A 15,142-nucleotide genomic window follows, 5' to 3' on the forward strand; every position below is an offset into this window, starting at 1 on the left:
GGACTAAGAGGAGGAAAAAGAGAAAAGAAAAGTACCCCATTCAAGAAGAGAGGCTAATTGAGTAATTAACTTGGCTGGATTTTATGACACTAAAGAGAAAACAAAGCAATTAGATTTAATAGATTGTTTTCAATTTCTAATAGAAAAATATCTACACATTTGTATGCATAGATGATAATTTTTAAGAGAAAAACTTGTTTATAATTCAAATCAAGAATAAAAGGAAGATTGGATTTTGCTAAAAAGCAGTCTTTTTTTAGTGGCCAATATATTATTTGTTCATATTTATGACAAGTAATCACTTAAAAATTAGCATTTTCTTGACATGGATTATGTTACTTATGCCACTTTCACTCTCTACTAGCATCCAATTAATAAAAAATATCACTGCTTATATTTTTGTCCTGCCATTTTTAATCAGGTAAGAAAATCATAATTATACAGTTTAGAGGTCGTGGGCTAAATTTAAACACTGATGGATTTGAAATTTCCATAAAATTAATGCTTATGCCATTCAAGATGAGAAGTTTGTTAATTTTACCATCTAGGTTTCTAATAGAGTTGTTGCAGTCATTTCACAAATAATATCATAGACAAACATGATCAAGTGCTTTCTATCCATAAACCATCTCAAGGACATAATTTATTTCCACAAATAACCATGTGAAAATAATAGCACAACACATCACTGTTAACCATAACAAGTCCAGAGGCTCAGCTCTTAAATTGAGTTGCTGTCCAGCTGCTCACTTGAGAATTCATAAGATATATATATAGATAGATAGATAGATAGAGATATATATATGATCGGAGATCTCAAAATATGGTTACCTCCTAGTGGTAATTTTTTTTTGGGGGGCACCATATTATATAGTATTGCTCATGTTTAGCATTTAAGAAGTTGCAGCTACATTCCATTATCAAAGACATGTTTGTTAAAACACGCATATAAAAGGATTTGTAATTAAAACACAGCTTTGATATATTTAATAGGATGTAAAACCATTCTATTTTAATAGGTAATGTTTTATGTGCATTAGCAGTAATATAATAATGCCTCTTCCATGTGCTCTTGCCATTAGCACTTTTTCCCTCCCTTTCATCTAGTTAATCTTAAAACTTTAATGTAATCCAAACACATTAACATCTTTTTTTCCCCTCACTGTTCTTGAACAGAAGGCAGCTTTGAAATGAACTTTCCTTAACTGAAGGATAGGTGCTATATGACTTGATCATCAGTACTTTTCCTCCAGTTCTGCCTGCCTGTTGATTCATGTACACTCTTTCTAGCCTTGGAAATACTTATGGTTACTGAAAGTGTTAGAATGGAGCAATGAAGGGGATAAAAGTGAGTCAGAATGCAGAAAATCAATGAGGAATAAATTTCATGTGTTTAAGCACAACTGCATGCTCTCATGTGCCATTAGCCCAAGCCACTTCTGATGGCATTGAATGAAAATGAGAAAACAGTGGGTGAACCATCTTGAGACTTAATAATGGCAGAGTTATTGGAATTATTATAAAAACTCATTAGAATTCTCTCACAGGTGTTTTTTATTTTTATTTTTTAATTTCCTCTGATCCAGATTGTATCATTTTTTCTTATGATATTTCAGTATGACTTTTAACATTGTCCTTGAAGAGTGTGGCATATAGGAATATGTCAAGAAAAGTTAATCAGACTAATGCAAGTTCCTGACTGAGTTGCACAAAAGTAGTCCTGTCTGGATTGCAGCTAAGTATACATACATAAACAGCTCTCATAGCAAAACAGAAGGACAATCTTGCCTTCAAACAGCAGGAGAAATCTGTATCATTTAATGATCTGAGACTCTGAACTCTAAGAAACTACATCTCAAAATTAATATTACCATGTTCTCTTAGGAGTAAGTTTTGGTACTTACTTAATTATTTCTATGATATATATAAACTGGAGATGCTGAACTCAAAGGCAACTGAGTATGTTCTCCTCTTCAACTCTATCCAAGTTTAGGTGTTTTGAAGTTTCTGGGACCAGGAAGATTAATCTAGAATTCTTTCAAAATTTAGACAAGATCCTAGACCTCAGTATTGAGGCTGCTTTAAGGGGACTCAATAATGTAAATGAAGATACCCCAGGGCACTTGAATGTATTTGCTACTCTAGAAGTTTTCTGTATTAGGAGCTTATTAAAGCATAAAGGCTACATTTCAGCATAGATGTTTACCTCTTGAATTATCTATTAACTTAAGTTACAATTGTTTACACTAAACTAAGTTGCTAATCAGTGTCAGCAGATAATTTTCTTGATGTAAAATTGAAAGCTGCTTCATATAGATCTTATCCTATATGACCTTTAGGGAATCAATGTCTAATTTCATTCGTTCATTAAATAAGTTTGAGTGTCCATTACATGGAATGTATATATTTCCCACTTTCATATTTTAGACAAAAAAACATGTTTTAAAAAAGCTGCTTTAATAAAGAGGATGTTGTAATCTTATAAAGTACACATCAAACTCTTTTATAAGACTAATATTGGTATTTAGTCAAAAAATATCTCTCAATACATTGACATCACTTCAGGGTGCAGTCGCTCAACGTACTTGTCTCAATATCTTAAGCACAAATGATATGTAGTCTATTTTCAATTCTATAGTCCCTTGTTCAAAAATTTGTGGATATTTTATATTAGTTAATATTTGTGGGGGATAAGGAGATTACATATATAAATTCTAATGTTATTTTCAGGATACATGCTATTTTTAGACAGGTGATACACAGATAGATATGAGAGAAAGAGAGAGAAATTGATTTCCTGAAAAGATTATTTACTAAACATTTGGAAAGGTAATATTGGACATTATATAAAAGTTCTGACTTTGTATATAGAAAGTGTTGGGGTTTTTTAAAATCTTGTTTCAGAGAGTGAAAATATTGTCCCTAAGTCTTCTCTCTCATAACCCCAGTATAACATAAAAGGTTACCTGAAATATTGATTCTTAAAATTTTGAATTTATGTGTACTTAAATTAAGAAAAAACAGAAAGTTAAAGAACAATGCACAGATAGAAAAATCAGAAAATATATAATCTACAAATCTAAAAATAGGCATTTATATTAAATAGACTTAAACCTTATGGGACATTGCTTTGTTTTTAATTTTTTTTAACCATTTTAGCAAGGTCATTGAACATTAAATTGTAATAAAAGAATTCAGTAAAATGAACCCATCAATATATCAGGATGAAAATTCAAAAAAAAATACAAAAAGTATAGTACATCATGACAAGGAGTATTTATTTCAGCAATGCAGGATTGGCTTAATAGTCAATAATTAATCAAATTATTTCACTATACTAAAAGACTAAAAAAGGAAAAAAAAAACCCTTATGGTCATTTCCACTGATGTAGAAAAAAAATGTTTGATGAAACTCAGTACACATCATTACAATACTTCTCACCAAACTAAGTACAGAAGTAAACTTCCTCAGTCTGATGAAGGGCATATTAAAAAATTCCTACAGCTAACAACTTATGCCAAGGAGAAAAAACTAGATGCTTTCTTCCTCACACTTAAAGTTTGTATGCTTACTTTAAATATTACAATTTATACTATACAGAAGATTAAAATCAGTGTACTATGGCAAGAAAAATAAAAATCTACAGTCTGGAAAGCAAGAAGTAATAAAGACTGTATTTTTAGACCACATGCTAACATTTGTACAAGATACTAAGAAGTCCATGAAAACAGCTATGGAACTAAAACAGTAGCATTACAGAATATAAAATCATTATATAAAAATCAGTTGTATCTCTATATGGTAGCAGTGAACAATTAGAAGTTTTAAATATCATTTACAATAGTATAATAAAATGAAATAATGAGTGGTTGATTTAACAAAGGATATATAAAACATATATACTTCAAAACATCATGGAAACAAGGAAGTCCTAACTAAAGAAGAGGTGCTAAGTTTATGATCAGAAGATACCATATAAAACAGATATAAAACTGATCTATAAAGCCAAATGATCCCAACCAAAATCCAATAAAGTTGTGACAAACTGTTTCTAAAATGTATGTGGAAATTAAACATATGAAATAGCCAGTGGAATTTTAAAGAGGAAGAAAAATTTGGGAAGAGTTATGCAACCTGATTATAAGACTTAGGATACAGCTATAGAAATCAAGTAAGTATTGGTGTTAACATAAACAGGTTGACTGACAGAAAATAAGAGAGTGTCTAGAAATAGAACTACACATATGTGGTCAATATGCTTTTGACAAACATGCCAAAGTAATTCAATAAATTATTTTTAAAGGATATAATCCATTTATAGTTATTATAAAATATTGGCTATATCCCCCATGTTGTACAATATATCCTTGCAGGCCACCACTGCCAGGGTCCCATGATCCAGGGACAACTTCCCCGGGACAACACACAGCACATCTCAGGTTGGTGCAATGTCATGCTTGTCTCTGCCACCACAGGCTCACCAGGCATTCCATAACCCTCCCTCCCAGTGAGCCAGTGTCCCCTAATCAGCTGCTACTTTAACCCCATCCTGTCTGAATGAAGAAAAGATGCCCTCAGGCGACCTACACGCAGAGGCAGGGCAAAATCCACAGCTGAACCACAGGAGCTGTGTGAACAAAGAAGAGAAAGGGTAATTTCTCCCAGCAGCCTCAGAAGCACTGGATTAAATCTCCACAATCAACTTGATGTACCCAGCATTTGTAGAATACCTGACTAGACAACGAATCATCCCAAAATTGAGGTGGTGGACTTTGGGAGCAACTGTAGACTTGGGGTTTGCTTTCTGCATCTAACTTGTTTCTGGTGTTATGTTTATCTTAGTTTAGTATTTAGAGCTTATTATCATTGTTGATTTGTTTATTGATTGGTTGCTCTCTTCCCTTTCTATATATATATTTTTTTTCTCCTTTTTCCATTTTATTTTTTTCAGAGTGTGTATGTGTATACTTCTTTGTGTGATTCTGTCTGTATAGATTTGCTTTTACCATTTGTCCTAGGGTTCTGTCTGTCCTTTGTTTTTTTGTGTTTTTTTTTTCTGTATAGTTTTTAGCACTTGTTATCACTGGTGGATTTGATTTTTGGTTTGGTTGCTCTCCTTTCTTCCTTTCTTTCTTTTTTTAATTTCTTCTTTATTTTAATTTTTAATAATTTTTAATCTTTTATTTTAATAACTTTCTTTATTTTGTTTATTTTTTTTCTGCCTTTCTTCTTTTTCTCCCTTTTCTTCCGAGCCATGGGGCAGACAGGGTCTTGGTGCTCTGGCTGGGTGTCAGTCCTGAGACTCTGAATTGGCAGAGCCGAGTTCAAGACATTGCTCTCCCAGAAACCTCCTGGCCCCATGTAATATAAAAGGGTGAAAGCTCTCCCAGAGATCTCCATCTCAATGCTAAGACCCAATTCCTCTAAACAACCAGCAAGCTACAGTGCTGGACACCCTTTGCCAAACAACTAGCCAGACAGGAACACAACCCCACCCATTAGCAGAGAGGCTGCCTAAAATCAAAATAAGGTCACAGACACCTAAAAACACACAACTGGACACAGTCCTGCCCACCAAAAGACATGATCCAGCCTCATCCACCAGAACACAGGTACCAGTCCCTCCAACAGGAAGCCTACACAAGCTACTGAGTAAACCTTAACCACTGGGGGCAGACACCAAAAACAACGGGAACTACGAACATGCAGCCTGTGAAGAGGAAACCCCAAACACGGTAAGTTAAGCAAAATAAGAAGACAGAGAAATACGCAGCAGATGACAGAGCAAGGTAAACACCCACCACACCAAACAAATGAACAGGAAACAGGCAATCTACCTGCAAAGTAATTCAGAGTAATGATAGTAAAGATATCTAAAATCTTGGAAATAGAATGGAGAAAATACAAGAAACGTTTACAAGGACCTAGAAGAACTAAAGAGCAAACAAACAATGATGAACAACACAATAAATGAAATTAAAAATTCTCTAGAAGGAATCAATAGCAGAAAAACTGAGGCAGAAGAATGAATAAGTGACCTGGAAGATAAAATAGTGGAAATAACAATCAGAGAGCAGAATAAAGAAAAATAATCAAAAGAGTGGGGGACAGTCTCAGAGACCTCTGGGACAACATTAACGCACCAACATTTGAGTTATAGGGGTCCCAGAAGAAGAGAAAAGAAAGGAGACTGAGAAAATGTTTGAAGAGATTATAGTTGAAAATTTCCCTAATATGGGAAAGGAAATAGTCAATCAAGTCCAGGAAGCACAGAGAGTCCCATACAGAATAAATCCAAGGAGAAACACACCAAGACACATATTAATCAAACTATCAAAACCTAAAGACAAAGAAAACATATCAAATGCAGCAAGGGAAAAGCAACAAATAACATAAAAGGGAATCCCCATAAGGTTAACAGCTGATCTTTCAGCAGAAACTCTGAAAGCCAGGAGGGAGCGGGCAGGACATATTTAAAGTGATGAAAGGGAAAAACGTACAACCAAAATTACTCTACCAAGCAAGGACCTCATTCAGATTTGATGGAGAAATTAAAAACATTACAGAAAGCAAAAACTAAGAGAATTCAGCACAACCAAACCAGCTTTACAACAAATGCTAAAGGAACTTCTCTAGGCAGGAAACATAAGAGAAGGAAAAGACCTACAATAACAAACCCAAAACAATTAAGAAAATGGTAATAGGAATATACATATCAATAACTACCTTAAATGTAAATGGATTAAATGTTCCAACCAATTGGTTCCAACCAATAGACATAGACTAGCTGAACGGGTTCAAAAACAAGACCCATATATATGTTGTCTACAAGAGACCCACTTTGGACTTAGGGACACATACAGACTGAAAGTGAGGGGATGGAAAAAGATATTCCATGCAAATGGAAATCAAAAGAAAGCCGGAGTAGCAGTTCTCATATCAGACAAAATAGAGTTTAAAATAAAGATTATTACAAGGGACAAAGAAGGACACTGCATAATGATAAAGGGATCAATCCAAGAAAAAGATATACCAGTTGTAAATATTTATGCACCCAACATAGGAGCACCTCAATACATAAAGCAAAAGCTAACAGCCATAAAAGGGGAAATCGATGGTAACACAATCATAGTAGGGAATTTTATCACCCCATTTTCACCAATGGACAGATCATCCAAAATGAAAATAAATAAGGAAACACAAGCTTTAAATGATACATTAAACAAGATGGACTTAATTGATATTTATAGTACATTCCATCCAAAAACAACAGAATATACTTTCTTCTCAAGTACTCATGGAACATTCTCCAGAATAGATCATATCTTGGGCCACAAATCACATGATGACCCAAAACCTATGAGATGGAGCAAGAGCAGTTCTAAGAGGGAAGGGTATAGCAATCAAATCCTACCTGAAGAAACATCTCAAATAAACAACCTAACTTTACACCTAAAGCAATTAGACAAAGAAGAAGAAGAACAACAAAAAAAACCCCAAAGTTAGCAGAAGGAAAGAAATCACACAGATCAGAAAAAAATGAAAAATAAATGAAGGAAACAATAGCAAAGATCAATAAAACAAAAGGCTGGTTCTTTGAGAAGATAAACAAAATTAATAAACCATTAACCAGACTCATCAAGAAAAAAAGGGAGAAGACTCAAATCAATAGAATTAGAAATGAAAAAGGAGAAGTAACCACTGACACTGCAGAAATACAAAGGATCATGAGAGATTACTACAAGCAACTATATGCCAATAAAATGGACAACCTGGAAGAAATGGACAAATTCTTAGAAAAGTACAACCTTCTGAGACTGAACCAGGAAGAAGTAGAAAATATAAAAAGACGATTCACAAGCGCTGAAATTGAAACTGTGATTAGAAATCTTCCAACAGACAAAAGCCCAGGATCAGATGGCTTCACAGGCAAATTCTATCAAACATTGAGAGAACAGCTAACACCTATCCTTCTCAAACACTTCCAAAATATAGCAGAGGGAGAAACACTCCCAAACTCATTCTCTGAAGCCACCATCACCCTGACACAAAAACTAGAGAAAGATGTCACAAAGAAAGAAAACTAAAGGCCAATATCACTGATGAGCATAGATGCCAAAATACTCAACAAAGTACTAGCAAACAGAATACAAAAGCACAGTAAAAGAATCATACACCATGATCAAGTGGGGTTTACCCAGGAATGCAAGGATTCTTCAATATATGCAAATCAATCACTGTGATAAACCATATTAACAAATTGAAGGAGAAAAACCATATGATCATCTCAATAGATGCAAAAAAATTTTCAACAAAATTCAACACCCATTTATGATAAAAACCCCTCAGAAAGTAGGCATTGAGGGAACTTACCTCTACATAATAAAGGCCATATATGACAAACCCACAAACTACATCGTTCTCAAGGTGAAAAAAATGAAACCATTTTCTCTAAGATCAGGAACAAGACAAGGTTGCCCACTCTCACTGCTATTATTCAACATAGTTTTGGAAGTTTTAGTCACAGCAATCAGAGAAGAAGAAGAAAAAAAAGGAATCCAAATCGGAAAAGAGAAGCAAAACTGTCACTATTTGCAGATGATATGATACTATACATAGAGAATCCTAAAGATGCTACCAGAAAACTATTAGAGCTAATCAATGAATTTGGTAAAGTAGCAGGAAACAAAATTAATGCACAGAAATCTCTTGCATTCCTCTACACTGATGATGAAGTATTTGAAAGAGAAATTAAGGAAACACTCCCATTTACCACTGCCACCAAAAAATAAAATACCTAGGAATAAACCTACCAAAGGAGACAAAATACCTGTATGCAGAAAACTATGACACTAATGAAAGAAATTAAAGATAATACAAACAGATGGAGACATATACCATGGTCTTGGAATGGAAGAATCAACACTGTGAAAATGACTCTACTACCCAAAGCAATCTACAGATTCAATGCAATCCTGATTAAATTACCAATGGCATTTTTCGCAGAACTAGAACAAAAAATTTCACCATTTGTATGGAAACACAAAAGACCCCACACAGCCAAAGCAATCTTGAGAAAGTAAAATGGAGCTGGAGGAATCAGGCTCCCTGACTTGAAGCTATGCTACAAAGCTGCAGTAATCAAGACAGCATGATACTGGCACAAAAACAGAAATATAGATCAATGGAACAGGATAGAAAGCCCAGAGATAAACCCACACACATATGGTCACCTTATCTTTGATAAAGGAAGCAAGAATATACAATGGAGTAAAGACAGTCTCTTCAATAAGTGGTGTTGGGAATACTAGACAGCTACATGTAAAAGAATGAAATTAGAACACTCCCTAGCACCATATACAAAAATAAACTCAAAATGGATTATAGACCTAAATGGAAGGCCAGATATTATAATATTCTTAGAGGAAAACAGAGGCAGAACACTCTATGACATAAATCACAGCAACATCCTTTTTGACCCACCTCCTAGAGAAATGGAAATAAAAACAAAAATAAATAAATAGGACCTAATAAAACTTATAAGCTTTTCACAGCAAAGGAAACCATAAACAAGATGAAAAGACAACCCTCAGAATGGGAGAACATATTTGCAAATGAAGCAGCTGACAAAGGATTAATCTCCAAAATATACAAGCTGCTCATGCAGCTCAATATCATAAAAACAAAGAACCCAGTCCAAAAATGGGCAGAAGACCTAAGTAGACATTTCTCCAAAGAAGATATATAGATTGCCAACAAAGACACGAAAGGATGCTCAACATCACTAATCATTAGAGAAATGCAAATGAAAACTACAATGAGATATCACCTCATACCAGTCAGAATGGCCATCATTAAAAATCTACAAACAATAAATGCTGGAGAGGTTGTGGAGAAAAGGGAACCCTCTTTCACTGTTGGTGGGAATGTAAATTGATACAGCCACTACAGAGAACAGTATAGAGGTTCCTTAAAAAACCAAAAATAGAGCTACCATATGACCCAGCCATCCCCTTACTGGGCATATACCCTGAGAAAACCATAATACAAAAAGAGTCATTAACCACAATGTTCATTGCAGCTCTATTTACAGTAGCCAGGACATGGAAGCAACCTATATTACCATCAACAGATAAATGGATAAAGAAGATGTAGCACATATATACAATGGAATATTACTCAGCCACAAAAAGAAATGAAATTGAGTTATTTGTAGTGAGATGGATGGAACTAGAGACTGTCATACAGAGTGAAGTAATTAGAAAGAGAAAGACAAATACTGTATGCTCACATGTATGTATAGAATAAAAAAAAATGGCTCTCTAGAACCTAAAGACAGGACAGGAATAAAGACGCAGATGTGGAGAATGGACTTGAGGACATGGGAAGGGGGAAGTGTAATTTGGGACAAAGTGAGAAAGTGGCATGTATATATATGCACTACAAAATGTAAAATAGCTAGCTAGTGGGAAGCAGCCACATAGCTCAGGGAGATTAGCTCAGGGCTTTGAGTCCACCTAGAGGGGTGGGATAGGGACGGTGGGAGGGAGACCCAAGAGGGAGGAGATATGGGGATATATGTATATGTATAGCTGATTCACTTTGTTTTACAGCAGAAACTAACACACCATTGTACAACTATTTTACTCCAATAAAGATGTTAAAAAAAAAAGTTTTGTTTTGAAAAGTAACAGAAAAAGTTGATGTCATGAGGATTTTTCTATAATGGGTAATTACAAACTGCTTATATGTTGATTGGAAGGATTCAATAGAAAAATAAAAAGTAACTATTTTGGAGATAGTGTAACTGTTGGCACGATATGCATAAGTATGTCAGAAATGATGGGATTAATAAAATAGGAAAAGGTTCATCCTTGAGAGCATGAAAAGTTCATGCATAGTAACAGGAGGGAGGTAGGGTATGTGGTATGTAGGAATGTTGGTGAATAGGTGGTAGTACATACTGTCGAACTTGTCTTTTGATTCTTGTATCTCTCGGGAAAATAAAAGGTAAGTTACTAACAAAGTGAGGGAGGAGAAGATAGTGAGGGATGAATGAGAACAGGAAATGCAGTATGCATTATTCATCTAGGAGAATGAAAGAGTGCATGAAACAGTAAAATATGGCAGAATGGGGGCGGCATCACACTCCAATTTGACTTTCATGGTCATGATTTTTAAGTGAGAACAGTCAGAGTGAGTTTTTCTCCATCTTTCTTCAGCAGTGTGGGTGCTGTCAAAGAGTTGAATTTAACAAGAACTGGAGCAGTACATGTGAATGGGACAGAGTAAGGAGAAAGTGAGTGGAACATTGGGGTTGGTATGGTAGATGGGCTTGACTGATGTTTTTATCATCTTCCTTCTAGGGAGCTTTCTGATACGGATGGAGCTGGAAAGTTAAAGACTACATTTTCCAGATGCCCTTGGATCTAAGTTCCAGATGCCAAACTGGATCTACAGTAAATCTGTTCCTAAGAGAGAGAGAAGCTCTCTTCCAGCTACTGGCATCTGTTTTCTGCTGGCAAGTAAGGTTGTGGAGTTTGGGGATTGTCAGCAGCAACAGTTAGTGTTGGGAGGAAGTTTCAGCAGAGATAGTGGCCAAATTGTGTGTTAATGCATCCATTTAACAAATTTGTATGTTTTTTGAGAAACATTTGGGACAGCTGAAAAGTTTCCTGATTCTGGATTCCTAAACTTCTGTTCACAACTACAGATCACTATTTATGTTTTGAACTGCATAGTTCAATATTGCCTCCTAATTCTTTTTGTTGTTGTTCTGATCATAGAAGAGTTTGAAGCTCTCTACCCCATCAGACGCTTGTGACTTTCTAGTATGAACCACTTGACAGTGTCCCTGCACACTTAGTGTGACCTCAGATACCAGCTGTCCAGAACAGTCCTGGATGCAAACTACTGTCCTGTTTACTATTAGTACTTCATTTTACAATCTAAAGTGTTACAATAAAAATGATAAAATTTATAGTTGTTGTAACCCTTTTGAAGCCAGGCTCTAGAGAATGTGTATAATGCTTTAATAAATGCTACAAGAAGAATGTGAACATCCATTTTAGATATGAAGGGCTCAATAAAAATTGGATTGAAACAATTTTTCATATATTTTTGTAGATTTTCTCACTGAATTTAATTTGTAAATCTCAAGTACAAAATAACAAATTTATGTTCTACATAACTTCATTTTGTAGAAGATGATATGGGCAATTGTTTGGCTACATAGCACATTGAAATCCTTTTGTATATTTGGAGTTTATTTCATTTTAGGAATCTTAGTGGAATATAGAAATCATATCAGAAGTCAGATACCTTTTCCAGACTCCCATGTTGCTAGGTTGAGGTAAAAGAACCAGAATCCATTAATGAGCTGCATCTACCCAAGATCTTTGAATCTTAGGTGAGTCCAGTAAAGAAAAAATAACTCATGAAATCCATTCCAGGAGAATGGTAGCTGCTTCAAAGGTATCCAGAAGCACTAGTGACATTCTGTTGGACTAGAATAACTTTGGGATTTTATTTTTAGCTCTATAGAGTATATGTCTGTTTATCTGTCCATTTTAGAGATATTTAATATGTTTTTGTTAACTTAGAAGTTTTCTTATTTCAACAGAGAATGATATCAATTTTATGATAACTATAATAAATATGTATGCTCCGTTTTCTTATTTCTGTTTCCTAAAAATAAAAAAAGGTAAGTTACAAAATGGACTGATAGGAAAGGGAGAAGAAAATGCAGTCAAAGTCAAATATGAAATGTGGAAGCAAACTTTTAAAGAAAATAGCAAATCATGCAACAGGATATATTCAGACAGTAAATTATAGTTTAGACTGTTATATTATTTATTACTTCTTGATATCATTCTTTATCAGATAATCTTTCCCACCTCCAGACATTTGAAGAATAGCATTTGTGTATAGCTTGATTGATTGCAATATCTTATAGGACAAAGAAGATGTTTTAAAATCACATTTCCATTTGCAATTTGAAACTCCTCAGCCAATTGGGTTTTTCCAAAAGATCTGCCTCTCTGAACTTGTTTCCTTTACTACTAACTTTTGTGATAATCCCACTGCAAAGAATTAATGAGATTGAGGCATGTTTAAATAATCTTGTATAGTTAATTACCCTTCCTCTTGCTTTTCTTCAAAACCAAGTTTAAGGCAATTTTAATTTAACAGCAAATCTAAGAGTTACTCTGATTTCATTTAAAATGCTAATTAGATAACATTTTGTACACACAATTAGCATTATATTAATATTTTAATTTTATGGTGTTAGAGTCAGCATGAGTCATTACCTCCATGATTCAGCTTGTCAGAGTAAAGGTTAAATGTTTGAAATATGTGTAATATTTCAATTATATCCTTTGCTTATTTGATCATTTATCTTTAATCAAATACTATTTCTTGTTGCCACCCTTCTTGAATAACTTGATATATTCTACCAACTTCAGTAATAATTAAGCATGCCAGTGTTTGCTTTCTCCAAATCAACTTCCATTTTCTGTTATTGAATTCTGTAATTTTTTCCAAATTTGATTGACTCATTTGGGAAACCCAACACTTTCCCATGTCCAAACTCATAGAATGGTTATTTTTCCAAGTAGCAATTTTTAAATTTTTTATTCTCAGGATCTCTCTTCAAAAATAACTATCTTTTACCTTTTCTATTTAAGTTCCATTTGCTACTGGAATAAAGGAAAACATATCATAATATTAATGACTGATATATGTTTAGTAGCTATATTTCAAGCTTTGCCTATTTCCATTATAAATGAAATTCTATATAGATATCTTGCATATCAGTGAGTAAACAGGGTCAATTCAAATGGTTAGAGTTTTTCTGGCTGAAACTTATATTCACTTCAGGAATGTGAAATAAAATCTATTTTTTATACATGCTTACATTTTAAGAAATTTAAATTTTTAAAATGTCATACAATTTTATTTTATGTAAATGATCTCCATTAAAACAAAATGTCCAAGATAATCAGAATTCTTTATATGACAGAAAGTATTGAAATGGAAAAGATGAGCATTGTGTTGAAACCACTGTTGTTCAGAGAGCATATGAATGATTTAAGGGGTAAATTATACACTCTGGTTTTGAGAGATTTAAGTCGTTGATTTTAGTCACATCACTACAACAGGAGTCAATGGTGATTGGACTGCAGCTGCATAGTAGAGCTATAAATGGGACTCTGGCAGTGTATTCCAAAAGGCCTACAGGAAACATGCCCAGAAGGAAATATCCATCTGGAGAATGATGGAAGCTTTGTTTTCAAAAACTATTCAGTGACTGCATGAATTGAATATGACACAGAGCATGGACTGACCCATCCCTATGGAAAAATTTGAGTTATTGCCCTTGCCCACACTTGCTTCAAGGACCTTTTGGAAGTGATCTTCTATTTCAGCTATGGTTGGAGATCTGCATATTCATACCTTGGAAAGCAACACCCTGTAGAGTAACTTTTTGCAAATATCAAGACTCTTTTGAGTTATCTCAGGGTCTTGTAAAAATATATGTCCTGCTTCAGGTGTGTCTGGGGTGGAGTTTAAGAGTCTGCATTTCTAAGTAAGCTCCCAGGTGACACTGACATTGCTAATCCATAGGTCACTCGGTTCACAGCTTGTTTGAGTAGCAGCAAGTGTGAAAGGAATCAAGGAACACCAATATAAAAGAAAATTGAAAAAAAAAAAAGAGTGACTTCAGCATGACACTGAACAACAGAGACCAAAATGTGAGCCAACCTATAAGTGCTCTCATTTTCCCTTTCTAGATTCCCTTTTCCCTCTTCTGGCTTAATTTGTTTTATATATTTCTTACATGGGAATAGCTATTGATTCTCCAGTTTAGATAATAATCCCTCACTTACAAGTTACATGATAAATCATTAGTTAAGAACAAAAGGAAATTAAAAGTTTTTCTTATGTTAGAGTTACCTATCTTCTATATGTAGAAAAATCAAGTTCGGCACCTGGAACAGTTATTTCAAAATCTATCCCATTATTTATCATCTAGGTGAGGTTAAGGAAGTGAGTTATTTTCTGGGCTTGCTTTCTGTTTCTCTAGATACAAAATGTTAAAGAATGTTGTATGGGCTAAATAACTTAATACGGGTAAAG

The sequence above is a fragment of the Tursiops truncatus genome, chromosome 5 (genome assembly GCF_011762595.2).
Source record: "Tursiops truncatus isolate mTurTru1 chromosome 5, mTurTru1.mat.Y, whole genome shotgun sequence".
Classification (NCBI taxonomy): domain Eukaryota; kingdom Metazoa; phylum Chordata; class Mammalia; order Artiodactyla; family Delphinidae; genus Tursiops; species Tursiops truncatus.